Below are 17489 nucleotides of genomic sequence, written 5' to 3'. Positions count from 1 at the left end.
GTTACTGTATGCAAAAAATTGACATTTAAGATTAATGTTGGATAGAGGGCTCCAAAAATAATAAAGAAAACTTTGGATAATTTTATTCAACTGCAGTAAAGTGACAGAAGGGAAATCATGCATTTTGAATGACAAAATTAAAGTCAAAATACTTTATTCCTCGACATAAGCTTACCGATTCCTAACATGCATATGTCTCAGCTTTCAGTTCTAATTACAGTTACATTATGTATGTTAGAGCACATGCTTCTCACCAATGAAGAAGGGTTTTGTTACATATGGTAGATTAATTCGAATTTTATTAAGTTTATTACCGTACTCGTATTAGTCAATTTTCTGTCTCAAATATTTTGCAGAATTTATTAATTTTTATGGATTTTGAATAACTAAAAGGATAATTCAAATTGTGGAAATTGTTCTGTCTGTATAAACTGTAAATTACTGTTTTAAGAGTTGTTTCGCATTTTTAACTTGATTTCGTGACAAAATATAATAGGGAAATGCACATCACGACTTTCAAAGACAGCCAGAATGAAAATTAAGATTCAAAAATTAAATATGGAAAATATGTTTGTAGCTTTAATGTAATTCTACACAGGAAAACTCTCTCTCTCTCTCTCTCTCTCTCTACATATATATATATATATATATATATATATATATATATATATATATATATAAGGTCCAATCTTCGTATCTTATTGGGCACTGACAATCAGCAACACGCGCTGAGCGCCAGTTGACCGACGACAAAACATACTATTCTCCATCCACCGTAAGAACGAAGTTAATGTCAACAAAACCACGTGACTTCTGACAAATAATTCCTTTCTTCTGGTGTTATTTTGCCCATGAATATATATTGGTCGTAGCTGTAGAGTAAAGACGCCTAATATGAGAGACATTTTTTTATGTGACAATTACAGCCAACAATGATCTAACAATGTGAATGTGACAAATGCATACAATGGCCAGACATGATGTTGAAATTCAATAACTAAAATTGCCCTAGAATGTTCTTGAAAAACATAGTGATACAATATACAAAACTATGTAAAAATGAGGTTTGAGAAAATGGGGTCCTAATATGAGATACTACATTCACTTGAAAGTAAGTCATCACTGAAGTAATCACTAGTTACTTCAATTCATACGATACATAACGCACTTGAAGCACACTAGTCTTGGCACCTGGTCACTTCACGTGCATGCACATGAAGTGTCCAAAGTATCTTTTATCCATTTCTATGCAATATGACTCCAATGCATCTTCAATTTCTGGTGGAAGAACTGGTTTTCTTCTTAAGGTGAGTAACACTAGTTGTTCAGGTGGTCTCGGGTCCTTTACATATCATAAAAATACTTTTGCCTAAATCAGAACATTCACTTAATCTCGATGTGCTGAGACATTATAAATCTAAGCTACCTTAATATGAGACATATCTCGCATTGGGAACCACTCACTGTCTCATATTTGGAGCATTGGTACACGAATAAACAACCGCCATGTTTTCATTTAAATTTGCAATCACGAATCTTCAAAAACTGACAGCACACTGCTTCGTTCATTACCTTTAACTGTACATCAATGATTTTATGTCTCCCAAGTAACTTACCTGCGAAACCCGCAATGTTTTCCACCTCTGCAAAATATTCTGCCTTGACAAAATGCTTCCAACACGTCCTGCATCTACACTGTTCAACGACCACAGCACATTTTCTCAGAGACTAACAGAGTTGCCAAGTGCTATGTATCTGATGTGTCATTGATTGCCTGTGGCGTCACATGTGCGAGATCGGCCGCTATCTCATATTAGGGACCATCCTCATATTAGGCGTCTTTACTCTACAGCTCAAATATAAGGTCCTATAATTTCAATATAGCAGCCACGTTGAGTAACATGGCTTAATCGCTTAATCACATGCACTATATTCCAACGCGCAAGATTCATGCGCAGCTGCAATTCGAATAACCAATAGGATTTCTCAGAAGTCACGAGTATTTGTTTACGTTGACTACATTATTACAGCGAGGAGCGAATAACAGCCTACGCTTTCTGGTAAATAAAATATGCAGACAACTTTGTAATTGGATTATACGCGTAAATATAAATCACTTATTTAGTTAATATAATATTAAAAATAGAATGTTTTGTATAAAAATTGAAGGGCTCGGGTGTAAAACATGGTGATATTTTGATGATCATTTTTGAGTTACAAAGTAAAATGTGCCAGACTTCAATTTTCGAGTGGAATTGCCATGTCATACAATTTGCATTGGACTCAGTGAAGCCTTCTCAAATTTGCAAACACAACACGAAAACAATTTATCTACAGTATAGCTTCTAATAACTTTCTCTCTTAATAAACTTTGAAATAATCAAAATGTCACCATGTTTTACACCCAAACCCTTCAATTAATATAAATATTAATAACTTATTCTAGATGTCTCATGGTCGAGTCTGAGTGCATTCGGAACATCTCCAGCTGACTGCGCGAATCTAGCCAGCGAGACTACGAGCAGTGTACAGCGCGAGCAATCGAGTTAGCTACAGGCGCAGAGTAGAGATGACGTCAGCAGTTCACTTCTTGATTGGAGGCGTCGGGAATTATGACTCGCTCCCAAGGTGCAAGCGTAGAACGGCCAGAGCTGTTACGGAAACAATCTCACTCTAACATGCATTGAGTGTACATGTATAATTAAATAACCTCCAGATATAACTACTATTATATTCAAATTAACGTGTCGAACAAAGCTTGCATGTTCATATGTTCAACGCCAGGTAAAATCTTGGTGTATCGGTGTACTGGGGAAACTCTGATAAGTAAAACGTCTGTAAAGTACAATTACGATGGTCGGTTAAAGCGCTCAGAACGACTAATTCCACGGTTTCGCTGCAAATATCATCTAGATCTATGCAAAGCAAAGCACGTACGCGATAACAGGACAGTAAAATGAAGCCTTTTTACAAGGTAGACGAGTAGCAACGTGCGTGCAGGTGTTTGGTCGCGCTTGTTATCCCGATTAGCCATCATCCATTCGAAACAGTGTTGCCAGATGCAAGGAAATGTCAGTGCTATTAGCAGTGATTTGTCTAGAGCAGCGGTACTTAACCTGGTGATGGCAGGGGGTCCGTGACGGTTTGAAAAATGCTAAGACGCAGTGGCGGCGATTAGGAGACGGAGGGGGGCAGTTACCACTTTTGCCCCCACACTATGCTAAACCTTATTTACAAAGGAGAATATACTGCCTTTGACCCCCAAGTTTTCGCACCCTGCCCCCGGTTTTGAAACCCAATCGCCGCCACTGGGTAAGAGCTGATATTCTTATTGATCTTGATATGATATGCCAATTTTACTCATTTTTTTTTTTTTGTTAATCAAGCCTATAGTACAAAAGTTGTCAACAAAATCTATTATTACATAATTAATGATCCCGGACCGTCAATAAGCAAATCACAGTCAGCTTGTGTTAGTCGTAAACAAGTCTAGGCTTCCCCGAAGTAGTGATAACGTCCTCTTGTAATCAAGAGGTCCTGGGTTAGAAACCCGGTGGATGCATATTGCACAGTAGTTCCGATCCCACTTTAAACAGTAAAGTCCCGATTGTCCTATCAGATCATATAATGGGACATTAAAAAAAACATCGACAAACATGTAAGAATTGAAGGTAGAACATACCCCTACATCAGTCGCGTATACTGATGTCCAATATCCGGGTTATCTCACTATGTCACGTGGTCCTAGGCTATGAATAGAAATAAATTTACCAACTCATAGGAAATCAGGTAGCCAACTCATAGGAAATCAGGTAGCCAACTCATAGGAAATCAGGTAGCCAACTCATAGGAAATCAGGTAGCCAACTCATAGGAAATCAGGTAGCCAACTCATAGGAAATCAGGTAGCCAACTCATAGGAAATCAGGTAGCCAACTCATAGGAAATCAGGTAGCCAACTCATAGGAAATCAGGTAGCCAACTCATAGGAAATCAGGTAGCCAACTCATAGGAAATCAGGTAGCCAACTCATAGGAAATCAGGTAGCCAACTCATAGGAAATCAGGTAGCCAACTCATAGGAAATCAGGTAGCCAACTCATAGGAAATCAGGTAGCCAACTCATAGGAAATCAGGTAGCCAACTCATAGGAAATCAGGTAGCCAACTCATAGGAAATCAGGTAGCCAACTCATAGGAAATCAGGTAGCCAACTCATAGGAAATCAGGTAGCCAACTCATAGGAAATCAGGTTGCCAACTCATAGGAAATCAGGTTGCCAACTCCAGAATCAGCATCATCATCTCACCGATATGAATAATAATATTTACAATTTCTGATCGATTTTTCTCCTGAATGTTATTCTCTAGACTTCAGGCTTCGCAGATAGCATAGCTAGCCTAGAATATAAGCTCCTGCCCTACATATGAAATTCTGCTCCCAAATGATATCTTGATCCAACATAGAGATCGCAACTACACACTAGCGAGGAATTTTAAAAAACGGTCGCGACGCATCCAAATAAGGGAAATGCAATACCAACGTTCTCATGCAAGTAATATTAAGCATTAATTGTTCGGTATTGCTTAATGATTATTGTAATACATTGTATTGTATGTGTAATGAAAACCCCTCAATGAGAAACAAATATTGCATACACTGTAATGCTTTAAATATTGAGAAATGTCCTGGGGTACGCAACAACCAAAGAAAAACTAAGTCAGTGGCACTTTGGAGCTGACTACTTAACGAGCAACTCTTCAGGTGGCAAAAACAATATGAATTTTCTTCCCCACAAAATAACGGGTGAAATAAATGCAAATCAACCCCGACGGGGGGAAGGGGGATCCAGGGACATTTTCATAGGTCCAAAAGGTAGAAAATAATATTACAAAAATAAAACCGCAAGAGTCTCCCTGCCTTTTAACTCCCTAGTCCAAGGTGGGAAAAGAATTGTATTATGTTCCCCACATGTTCATGGCATTTTTTCTTGATGGAATGTGTGAAAACTTGTATTATTGAGTTCCCCCCTCTTGGCAACGGAATATCCAATATTCTAGGCAAGAAAACAACTTTGGTTGACTAAAATCAGGAAAATGGGGGTTCCATTCGCTCACACTTTAACCCATTGTATTAGCCTATTAAAATAAATAGAGCCCCCTCCAACGTCTAGTAGAATTTTCCAACCAAGGAAGTAGAGTATGATTAGACAGTCTACATGAAAGAAATTATATTTCCTGGCCAACAAAAGACCTTAAGATTTAAATTGTAGGCTGTTTTCCTTATTTCTGATTCAATGTTCAAGTACAGTTTACCATATTATTCTGCCATTTCTTACAAATATAGCTCTTAATAGACCCTCAAAAGGATCGCATGATAGGTAAAATGGCTTCGTAATTAGTCTAGGGGAAATTTCCTGCAAAAATACGCAAACGCGAGATTCGTACCACTCGTACGTACTAAAGAATACAATTTGTAAGCTCACGCCCGCCATCTATGTCGGCCAATTTGAGAGAAATTAAGTTTGTGTATGTTGATAATCACATTGAATACTACCACTATACAAAAATCCACCCCACCCTTCTATCTCGCATTACCACGTTCAAAACTAAATGAATTTGCGTAATAATAGCATTTGTGCAATGTCGAAGCGTAATAGATTACGGTCAATGTTCGAGCACGTACAAAGCGTTCTCTCTCTCTGTACTTGTAAAGTGCCATCGCATCCATTATTGCAACGATTTTAAAAATACAAATCAAGTGAAGGGGATTTATGGTTAAACTTGGGAACTTTCCGAGCGAAGAGTTGGCAACATCTGTTTGGACACACTGTTTCGGAATGCCAGAGGGCGCTGAGCACACAAATGCACCGCGCTTGCAAATGGCAAGGAGGATTTATGAGGCACGTTACATGCGGTCCATCATTCACCATGGGCTGAATATCAACGCAACTCAACTATTCTCCACTTCCTTCTGTCTCAGCAGCACTTGCTGCAAATAATGTACATCCTGGTGGCCCGAACATTGGGACTGGAAAGAGTAATGAGAGGGGAAAACAAAACGGGAAACAGGACAGAAAGATGGGTGAAAGGGAGAAACAGTGAGAGCGGGAGAAACAGAAATTTAGACCAAGTAGAAGACAGGGAATAGCAAGCATTGCTCGTATCCAAAATTGACTAAAACAATAATTTTAATAAGCAGTGTAAGACACACAAAGATAAACAGACTAAAAAGAGAGAAAACAGAACTAGGAGAGAAACAGGGATGGAGAATCCGAGGTAAGAGAAAACAGAGTAAAAGATAGAGAAACAGACAAAGAGAGACAGACTATAAACAATTAGAGAGAGAGAGAGAGAGAGAGAGAGAGAGACTAACAAAGAGTGAGAGAATAAGCAAAGTGGGACAAGATAAACAAATACAAAATAGAGAGACTAAGACAAAAGATAAACAAAAAAAAGAGAGAGAGACTTAGACACAGACTACTGGTCTCTTACCATCAGGTTTCCCAACAAGAATCCTGTAAACTCTTTCCTCTCCCATTCGTGCCACATGGCCTGCCCACCTAAGTCTTCTTGATTTAATTATTCTAATAATATCTGGACATGAATACACTGAAATGCTCCAGACCGGTAAAGACCCAGAACATTCCAAGTGCCTAATTTAATATCTTTATTCCTAATGTAGATCTTATTCTTATTCCAGGGATCTCCCATAGTCGTCCCCGCCCGGAGATCCGCATGGGAGACTATTTTACCTGCGGAATATTTTACCTTGGGAACATCCATGGCCTCATATTGCTGATTCTTGACATGTCTTTTTACAGTGCAGAGTTGTCAGCTCTACGCCACACCCCCAATATCAATTAAGGATCGCACCTGTCATTGGTCAGAGGATCCCTCGGATCTAGCTGAGAGGATCACATAGTCCACCAACCGTACCCCACCTCTGCCAATTGTGGGACACTCATAGAGCCACGACAGGACAGCTCTGTAGATCCCAACAGAGCAAAATGTTGACCTTTTCACTCTGTTGGTTGACTAACAGCGAACAAGCCAGTGGGTGATGGGGGTCGCCACATCCCTACACCTAGGATACACGTGTTACAGAAAACACATTCAAAAATACATATTGCGCTCCTTATTTCATATAAGATAATGGAAATTTACATAAACGAACTCTTAAATATTTTAATATTAGAACTGAATTTGAAAATTCAGGCACCGGGTGTGTTTTCAGACGCCATAGCGACCGAGCGCCTTGTATTTTTCTAACCCAGCCACCATCCAGCTAAATTCTGTCCCGGTTATCTCTAGAACAAGGCCGCGGATAACGGCAGAGAAGAGGGGGAATTGAGTGGGCAGAGCGAAGCAGTACACGCTGCTGCGAATGTTGGTGACTGCAGTCGCTCTCCCCTCCACGCAATCCCGTTCCCTCTCACGTGTTCATTGGTAGAGCCGTCTCGCGTTACTACTTGCACAGAGGCTAGTTTTCGTTCACTTGCTTCAGAGAACATTTTCTCGCTCAAAAACTTAATAAATGAGGATTTTTCCAGACGCACTTCATGCGTACTTTACTTGCAACGGGTGGTGGCTGGAAAGCACATTGAATGGTGCAAAGGATGCTTTAGCTTCATTCTTGTTGAAATAAACTCGATTTGGTACGTGCACGAAATTTTCAGAACTGACTGAGAAGTACGAGCGAGTGTGAATCCGCCTGGCTACTGGATATCGATTCTTTTCCCTCCATCTCCGAGCATTGAATCCTGTACAGAAGTGTGTGTGTTTGACGCTATCAATTGAGCCAAGTTTTCTCCGCTGTGATTGGGTGTTGGAGAAGCCAATTACGATCGCTGTGTGGAGGGAATGGGTGAAGAGAGGAAGAGAGGCTTTCCAATACAGGACGAGTGACAGGAAACCTCAATGTCTGGACTTCTCCCGCGAATTGGTTGCTCGACACCAAAGCGTGACGTCAGAGCGCACCAAAGCACCGGATCAGATCTGTTAACACTGCCGTGTTTCTGGAGCAAAGAAGAGCATAATGAAAGAGGCGAGAGGAGAGATGCAGTGTACAAGCTGCTGCAAAGACCGATAGCTGCAGTCTCTTTCTCCCCTCCACGCAATCCCGTTCCCTCTCACGCAATCCTTGGTCAAGCCCTCTCGGGTCACTACTTGTGCAGAGATTTGCTTTCGTTCGCTCCAGGGATTCCCGGGACACAGTATACATATCGCAAGGGCCTCCCGATTAGCTTATCTGTGCATAAAGTGGACTTGAAAACTCCAGATGTTACGAAGTCGAAATTTTACTTAATGGCTTTGATAGGAGCGCCCTGCGCCATGGGCGTAACAAGGGAGGATACGGAGCGAACAGCCCCCCCCCCCCGAAAATTGATATTCACTAGAATACATATAGTAAACCATGTTGCCACAAGAAAATTCTTTTTTTTAATTAATTACTAATATTTTAATGGTCTCCTCTTTACAGAAACTTCTTGAATTTTAGGAAGCAATATCTTCCTTCAGAATTTTTTCCAGCCTGGTAATCCCACACTGCTTCTATTCTGGATGATTTTTATGAGTCTTTAACATAGCGGCTACGTAATGAGCCGGGAACGGATACAATTGTAGTAAAAATGTGCTAGTAAATACATATTTAGTTATTTTCACCAAAATATGGAATTAAATATGGACTTATAATTGTAAAAATTTAACTTTTTAATAAATCAAGACACTTCACGAGTACATAAAATACAGTAGGCTTACATTGACATTAATTGTAAAACAAACAGTTTTACTACGTAGAAATTTTCAGCGAAAAATGCAGGCTCGACCAGGACCCTAACCCGAGTCTCTGGTATGCCGTGCCATTGCTCTAACCACTGAGCCGGCCTCGCCTCGCCCGATTTTTCGCTGTCGCTGTTTTAGCTGCGTGGAATCGTCTCTGCCAGTGCTAGTGCAACGGAATCGGATAAGGCCAGGTCGGCTCGGTAGCTCAGTGGATAGAGCAATGGCACGGTATGCCAGAGACCCGGGTTCGAGTCCTGGTCGAGCCTGCATTTTCCGCTGAAAATTTCTACGCAACAAAAAATGGGTTTTTATTTTATGTTTCCAAAACAATGAATAACAAAATTTTCTTGTAAGTGTTCGAATGTGAATTTCCTTCTGTTGTGTCAAACTGCGTTCAATATCGCAAGAATTAATGGGAGAGTATTTCACCCAACTCTTTCGGTCACACGGGGACATGTAGTTTTTGAGCGAATATGGATGTTTAAAAATGTTCTGAAATATGGAAAAATAACAAAAATATGAAAAACTTGAGCCAAAACCTAATATATGTAAAAGATATGGAAAATAAAAACTGATTTTTTCGAGTCTACGTGCCATGATGCGCAATGATAATACAAAATAGATCTAATTGATTTCAGCTTCATACATAAATATGTATTTACATATAAATCCGTTCCCTGGTGACAAGTATGCGCCCCAGTTTCCATTGTGTTGTCTGTTTTGTTACTTGGCGTGGCTTTTCAGTGACTATAACTGATCGCGACGACGAAGATGAGTGATCCGATGAAACAGATAAAGGAACACTCAAAAAGAACTCCCAGGCCGGGATTCGAACCTTGGACTTTGGTGGCGATACGAGAGGCAACCACTGTGCAATATGTCTCCACCAAGTATCGAACCCGGGAACCCATTATTACAAGTCGGTAGTGTTACTTTAGGCCCTGGATGTAAGAATGAGCCGGAAAGCACCGGAAGTCCGTTCCGGGAAAGCAGTTTGGTGGCGTATTCAGTTCCTGTTGCGACATTGGACACCCATTGTATTTATTTAATACACTATACTAAAGTCCATCCTTGGTTATATTAATTATTGTAAACATTAAATGAAAAGGAAAAGAGAAAATTCTTGTACTAAATTTGCCTGTCGGTGAGCGGTCCGAAAATTTAGAAAAATAATATAAGTTCCTGAAATGACAGAAGTGATAGAGCTTGTGTTTATATACATTTACTTTGGATGCAATAATAATAATGATAATCAGTGGTTCATTTCTGACTGTACGCAATGCTAGGCTTCCCGGCATCTTTTTACAGGTGAGAATAGAATATTTTAATGACAGAAATGTGTGTCTGTATTTACATGCATGCACGATCAGTTCGTTTTGAACTTAACAAAAAGTTAGTGGTTCATATGATGAGCACAATAACAAATAATATTTCTTTTAAAAGAACGAATACCGAAATCTTCTTTCCCAGAAAAAACATCGATAATAATAATAATATCACTTATACGCATCGTGTCTATTCATTTCCGATTGGCGTTCCGCCTACTAACTGAAACCACTTTAATTACTGGTTACGTCATCATCATTAAGGTCCACTACTAGGCTAGCTACTATCTATTGTCACCATAGTTACAAGCACCGTGACCCTCTGGTAGACGATGAGGGAAACTAGTGCAATATTTTCCATCAACGAAAGTTCTCTACGTCCTGGACAACAGAAGCCCATCCCATGCGCTCGCAAAACAAGAGCAGTTCCCCCTCAATTGCCCTCGATAAGCGCGTCTGCCCGGAGGCAAGTCATGTGGATGCAAGTTCCCTAAACGCGTTAAATAATTCAGGCTGATCCTGCCACTGGTTCTGGCACGGAGCAAAATATTCCTCGGGGATTCCACTGCCTGCCAGTGTGTACCCAAGGGAACCACCAATCCATTTTAGCAATTTCAGTTATCTGGTATGCCATCTGGTGAGAGTTTTTAGACCTACTATAAGTAAAAAATGTTCGAAAGATACATACGCATTTAAGAATGATATTTCTAAAGTAAATTATAGAAGCTTAAGAATTAAAACAAACAGTAACTTCCACATGCTAAATAATCAATTTCCTTTAGAGGTACTGTCAATCATGTCTTCTGATGTATTGTACTTGTACCTTGTGGCTATAAGAGGGAAAAAAACGAAACTTTCGACTGCAACAGTAGCGTGATAGCTCATCTTGTCACAGCACTTTGATGTGAATTAAAATAAAGAAATTGGTAAAAGTAGATGCACAGTAAAGTTTCATTTTGATGAAAGCAACTGCTAATATTTCACATAGGAGTCAAACGTCAGCGTTCTTGAAACCTGGTAATAAGTGTCACTTTCTAGTTTGACCGTCGTTTGAGCCATTGTGGAGTGGGGGAAAGGTGTAGCCAACCCCCAAGAAATGAACTGCGCTCTAGCTGGAAATAGTACGACAGATGGCACCAGTGTGAATCTAATACGTTTCGATACATAGGGCAAAAGAGAAGTGAACAGTCTTATTCCTATCACTCCTTTCACAAAGTATGGTGTATTCTATAACGCTGGCACAAACGACATATCGATACTCCGTTGTCATCTGGTAATAGTTTTGTGAAATATTCAAATTGCGGCACGTAAGGAAGAGCAGGTATACAGCATCGGAACCTTACATTACTTAAGTGTTCATTTCTACACAAAGTTGAAGATTCGGTTACATTTCATTTTCTCATTAGTAAAGATAATCCTATCACACACACATCAAGGAACGGTTTGGTTCAAATTCCGATTAGGGGCCTGTCCAGGTTAGCAGATCCATATAAAGTGACCATGAAAGTGGATGTAAAGATATCTATTTCTCATTGCACTCCATTCTAACTCGTCCAGATCAAGATGGAAACATACAGGTGCATATTTGTTTGGGAATTTTGGTGTGACGTAGGTTAGACTTTAGAAATTGAACAAAATAACTGTTCTCTAGTATCCTCACCCCAGGTCAGACTTTACACGGATAAATTAACCTAAGTTATTGCATATAACGGAAATGACTGTTATTAAGTCTAATTTGATACAATTCTTTCGAAAATCCAAGACCTCCCAGGTTAAGTCATCGTATTTGTTGAAAAGACGGACGGGTACACCTGTATAAATTCCGCCTTGTCCAGAGGCATACAAAATCTAACTACAGTAAACCCTCATTAACACTAATCCCAAGGGAACGAAAAATCAAGAGTTCGTGTTAAAAAAAAAACGTGCTAACCGGGGACTCAAATTTTATTTCTACTTCCTCTACGATTTTGTTTTGTTTGCAGGTCTATGCCTGTCTTCTTCCTCTTGGCCAGGACTCCCATCTTACTGCTTACAATTTGATGTTTATTGTACGTTTTAAAGAATAGAAAAACACATCTGAACACACAACTGAATTTGTTGCTAAAAAACATAAGCTCATTTTTGACGCGATGATCGCGATTGTCGAGCAATTGCACCGAAGATTTAATCTTTGTATTACTCGTACTGGCTATGTTTTAAAGAATAGAAAAACACATTTCAACACATTGTTGATCTGAATTTGTTGGTTACAATACTGTATAAGTTGATTGTTGACATGATGAGAGAGATTGTTGAGCGATTTCTTACATACCTAGCAGAGGAAAGACAAAGGAACAACAGAAGAAAATTATGAAAAACTTTGAAAGTTCGTGTTAAATGAGATCTAATGACGCAACGGACTAAAAAACAGTTCGTAATTCGTGGTAACCGAAATTCGCGTTAACCGATAAAACATTCTATAAGATATAATACATCCCTGCCGGGACCAACATTTTGTTCATGTTAACCGAGTGTTCGTCTTTAGCGAGTTTGTGTTAACGAGGGTTTACTGTAGTAAGTTAGTATATCGCTTCATTTCTTAATGGTCGGCGTCATCTATTTTTGTTCTATGCACAAATATTTTGTTCACGTTTCGGCACTGGATAACGGATATCCGGGTAGAAGTAAAACCAGAGTTGAATTCGCCCTTCTCATCAGTTATTCTTACAACCACACACAATGTTTGTAAATGTGACAGGGCCTTCAGGAATTATTAAGAGCCCAAACCAGTAAGAGACAGAGGTTGGGGCAAGGGAGGGGGGATGCTCAAAATACATGTAGTCACACACTGCAGGAGTTATCAGGTGAACGGGGCGAACTTCAAAAACCGAGCGCGGTGTGTATTTTATTGCCGGCACAAAGCCAGGGTTTCAATGTTAATAGGGACACTTTCACTACGGCTGGACAGGTGACTTATTCATCACCTTTGATGATCCTCTCCCCCTCCTTTTTCTCGCTCCTACTCTCCAATCTCCCCCCCCCCTTCCCTCTGTTGCATAACAGAACTGGTTTTTCCCATCCATAGAATCGTCTACCTTGATAGTGAGGCAGCATCACGAGATTATGCCTAAGCATAGGCTAACCTCGAATCTGGAAGTATCTGAAATACGTACAATAATCTTACTGGTCAGAGGAAACCTGTGGCGGACCTAGGCAAACGGGGCGAAACCCTGGAGCAGACCTGCACGAAACCAGGGCGGGCAGACCTAGGCAGCTTTTCCGACACTGTCGTTGTATTCCGTGAAGATTCTATTTAAAGGTATGACGAAACCAGGGCGAAACGCTTGGGGCACACCTAGGCAAAAACCAGGGCGAAACGCTTGGGACACACCTAAGCAAAACCAGGGCGAAACGCTTGGGGCACACCTAGGCAAAACCAGGGCGAAACGCTTGGGACACACCTAAGCAAAACCAGGGCGAAACGCTTGGGACACACCTAAGCAAAACCAGGGCGAAACGCTTGGGGCACACCTAGGCAAAACCCTGGAGGAGTTTTTGCGAAACCCTGAGGTAGACCTAGGCAAAACCAGGTCCCCGTATAATATGTCGGCTCCAAATAGCCTGAGTGCTGACGAGCCCACAATTTTAATTTCAATCAGCTAGAATACGAATGATGATGCTATCTTCACATTCTAATATTATTACTTCGCAGAAATGCATATCAAGCTGAAATGTCAGTTATACCTATTGATTCTGCAGCCACATCATATCATGCAGCAAGTGCAACGTGGTTCGGTCAGGGAGGGTTCGATTTGAGGGGTGGTTTCATAAGTGCCCGTATAAAAGGTCCCTTGTAAATCGCTGAGTTTATAATGAGGACAGAGCAAGTAGTACCGAGCAAGACGCTGATTGCATCACCTTCTCTCTGAGTTAAATTAGGCCCTCATGGCATATAGTGCAATGCACAGAGGATTCTTTTTGACCGATACAGGGACAATGCAATCCAGTAAGGACAACAGAAACAAAGATTCATTAATATTGTATTACAAATTGAAATTGGCAAATGAATCATTGACTATAATTGTTCACAGTTTTGGGAATTATGACAGAAGTTCAGTTTCAAATCTCCCATTAAATATTTAAAATGAACCAATGAATCTGGTCACTAGTTAATCTCCTAGTGTCGCCTTCCAACCAAGTTTTCATATTCGAGTTCCTCTCGTCACAGAAGCCAGCAACGAGCACCCTTCTGTGACGTCATCCTAATCGCATGTAAATAATTGGCTCAAAGGGTTGACGAGCGCTGACACGGACCCAATCCGCTGGCAAAGTGCTCGCACGCCAGCGACAATCAACGTTCAATGATTACCCAGAAGGGCATCGTGACAAGTGTCCAATGGACAACGAGAGATGGTGCCCTGAGCATATCCCGTGCATCACCAACAGTGATGTCATGTTTGAAATGTAACAGGTCACAACGTAAATGAATTAGCGGAAGATTTTCAAGGTATAAGAATTATGCGTAAAACGTTAAAAAAAGGAATAACGACAAATAGTTTTCCGAAGTCGTATCTGGAACTACTGTGCAAAATACGTCGAAAATTAACTAGTTATACAAGCATTTGAATGGTGAATACAGTTGTTTCATTTTATTATAGTGCACTGTCACTTTAGATTAGACTATCTTTGGAATTCATAACAAGCTGAAATTTGGTATGTAACATCTTATTCATATTAATAATAACCAAAGGCGTTGCGTGCATGTAACCGGTGTTACCGCAGGTAACAGCAAAATGTGAAGATTTAAAAAGTTGTTTCAATAAAATAACAACATTGTTAAATACGTTAACCAATAGCGTTGCCGTCGAGTAGATATTACAGAGGCCATTCTTTCTGCAACCGACAGAAGCGAAGAGGTAATGCAAGGGAAGAGGGGGGGGGGGGGTTTGGGGCAAAGTGTGCTACGGGTTATTCATATGCCTGTTCAGGGGCCCAGTTACCGGTCAGGCGTGCCGGTATATGCCAGTGTTATCACATCGGATTGGCAGAAAAGAGCTAAATCCCGTCTAGAATGGGGATACTATTTCTCTGAAGCAACTAGAGCTACATTGCAAAACCAAGGCTGGATTGAACTACAACCGGTAAGGTAGGTAAATAGACGAAAAGATAGTTCCTTGGTGCGATTCGTGATTTGGACAAACCTTGCTCCAAAAAACTAAGTTGGCAACAGTAGTACAGAGGAATTCGAAAGAAACGCCTCCCTTACGGTTATGCAACCCGGTATTTTATATCGTCTAGTTTCGCCTGGTAGAGTAGTTCCCGAGAGGAGCAGTGTTTCCAAACCTATAACCGTAGTGTTTCCAACCCCGTATTGGTTGGTTGGCTGTTGATTTGGTGTTTTAAGTCCACAATGAACAGTATGACTAATCGGGACTGGACCTACAGTTTAAAGTGGGATCCGAACCACTTTGTGCCTCCACCGGGACCCCTTGATTACAAGGCGTCGACGCTACCACTACGCCATCCAAGCCTGTATTGCTTCGTAGAAGAAAAACCTTCACGTAACTTCTTCATTCGTGATTTACATTTGGTTTACAGACTCACATTACAGGACACTCTTTTCCTGTATTGCATGTTTTCTGGAGCATTTATTTTTCCTTCTGTGGAGAAAATTCTGTTATTATTTTACATCTTATTTTTCGCAGCTTCTCTACCATTTATTGGCTAATCGCAACAATGAGGATGAATGATGACTCGATGGAATTGATAAAAGGACAGTCATAAAGGAACCATGGGGAGCTAGATTCATATTTTTATTATTACTAATATATTTCTCTTCTTTTACTTTACTTTTGGCTAGTCGCAACGATGAGGATTAGTGTATGATAAAATTCATGAAGGAACACTCATAAACAATCATACCCAGGCCGGGACTCGAACCCAGGAATTTCGGCAGCGAGATCAAAAGCCGACGGCTTACCACGCTCGGGCACAGCGGCGGCCAATTATTATTAGTGATATTGTCTCAAGTAGTGTATTTTTCCACCATATTCTTTCACACAATCATGAAACGGATGAAAATTAAAATGTTAAAATACCTGCCTACGTTGTTTTTTTTTAGCTTGCAATATAAAGCCCTACTGCACGAAGCTAAATTGTGGGAATACGAAACAGAACCAAGTTAACATATCTTGGCCGTGGAAAGTGTTAATAGAAAATCTAGAAAAGAGCCATTTAACAGTTGCCTGATTGCTTTTCCATTTGTTGTATGGGAAGAATTGTCTGAAATGTGTGTGTAGTGGCAGGCAAAAGAGAATACAAAGATCGAATAGAGAGGCAACACTGTCATTGTTCTGCACTGCACAGACCACGCGTCTCGTCGAGTGGGCGGGGCACTGTGTGTGCGAGCGAGCTGCTGTTGCTTCTGCAAAAGGAACACTCACAAACAACTGAATGACGCTCCGCTTAAAATCTAGTCAATCGAGAAAGGATTTGTTGAGGAAGTGAATTGAAATATAAACGCCAGAATTTGGTCTAAGCCTATAATGGTTACTAGCAATAAGAGCTGATCAATTTTTACATGTGGAATTCCGTAATGAACGAGGCAACAGGCCGCACTCCACACCTTTAGTCTGGTAACACTAATAAATCATCTCATTATATGCGTCCGGTTATGCTAATAGTCATGTTTAATATATTACCTTCAAACATAAACAATATCATGGACTCACTCAGAGGCAGAATTCAATTTTACGCTTTACTTTCCTGAAGATATTGTAGCAATATAATCATTCCGCTCTATTTTCGTATTCTCAATTGAACTCGCACTATTTTCCCCCCTCCCTTCTCCCACCTTAAAAATTTTTGGGTGAGAGGCTACAGACTATACTAAAACTGAATTACAGACAATACTTTACGACTCAAAGTGACGTGACCTAGAACGTAGTGAAAAATCACTGGTGCAAAATTCAACGTAATGATGATAAAATGAAGGTAGGAAAATGGATGTGCTAGAAAGTTTTACATACATACACACAGTTAGCTCCGTGTAGAAGATAGTTCTTCACATTTTTCTCTTGAATTCACGAAACTGTAAAGCCATGAACGCGTTAACCCCCTATAATCACGGAGTCCCAGGTTCGATTCCTGGTGGAGACACAACTGCCTAGTGGTTCGGATCCCACTTTCAACTGTAGGTCCCACTTCGGGTAGCCTTTTTGAGCATGAAATGGAATTAAAACAAAATTGGAACACGGTAACCCATCACAACACACGCGCAGAGAGCGTTGAACTTAATGACTGACAACTACATCGAACTTTCAGCGAAGCTGGAATAAGGTCTATTTGCCATGACAAATAGTGTGAATTTTCAGTCTCGTGGTGCTTTCTATACGAAGTGCAAGCA

At 40.4% G+C, this 17489-nt stretch overlaps 1 protein-coding gene and 1 non-coding gene across 6 annotated transcripts in view; one reads left to right on the top strand and one right to left on the bottom strand.

The window, feature by feature from the left end:
• The window catches only part of Pkc53E (Protein C kinase 53E), a 524230-nt gene that overhangs the window by 463792 nt on the left and 42949 nt on the right, over nt 1-17489 (bottom strand). The window lies entirely within an intron of this gene.
• Nucleotides 8975-9046, top strand: TRNAT-GGU (transfer RNA threonine (anticodon GGU)). Its single transcript has one exon. It is a non-coding gene; the product is annotated as a tRNA-Thr (tRNA).

The sequence above is a fragment of the Lepisma saccharinum genome, chromosome 14 (genome assembly GCF_977018435.1).
Source record: "Lepisma saccharinum chromosome 14, izLepSacc3.1, whole genome shotgun sequence".
In the NCBI taxonomy this organism is placed as follows: Eukaryota; Metazoa; Arthropoda; class Insecta; order Zygentoma; family Lepismatidae; genus Lepisma; species Lepisma saccharinum.
Note: the sequence above shows the minus strand (reverse complement) of the source record. Positions and strands in the feature narration are given on the sequence as shown.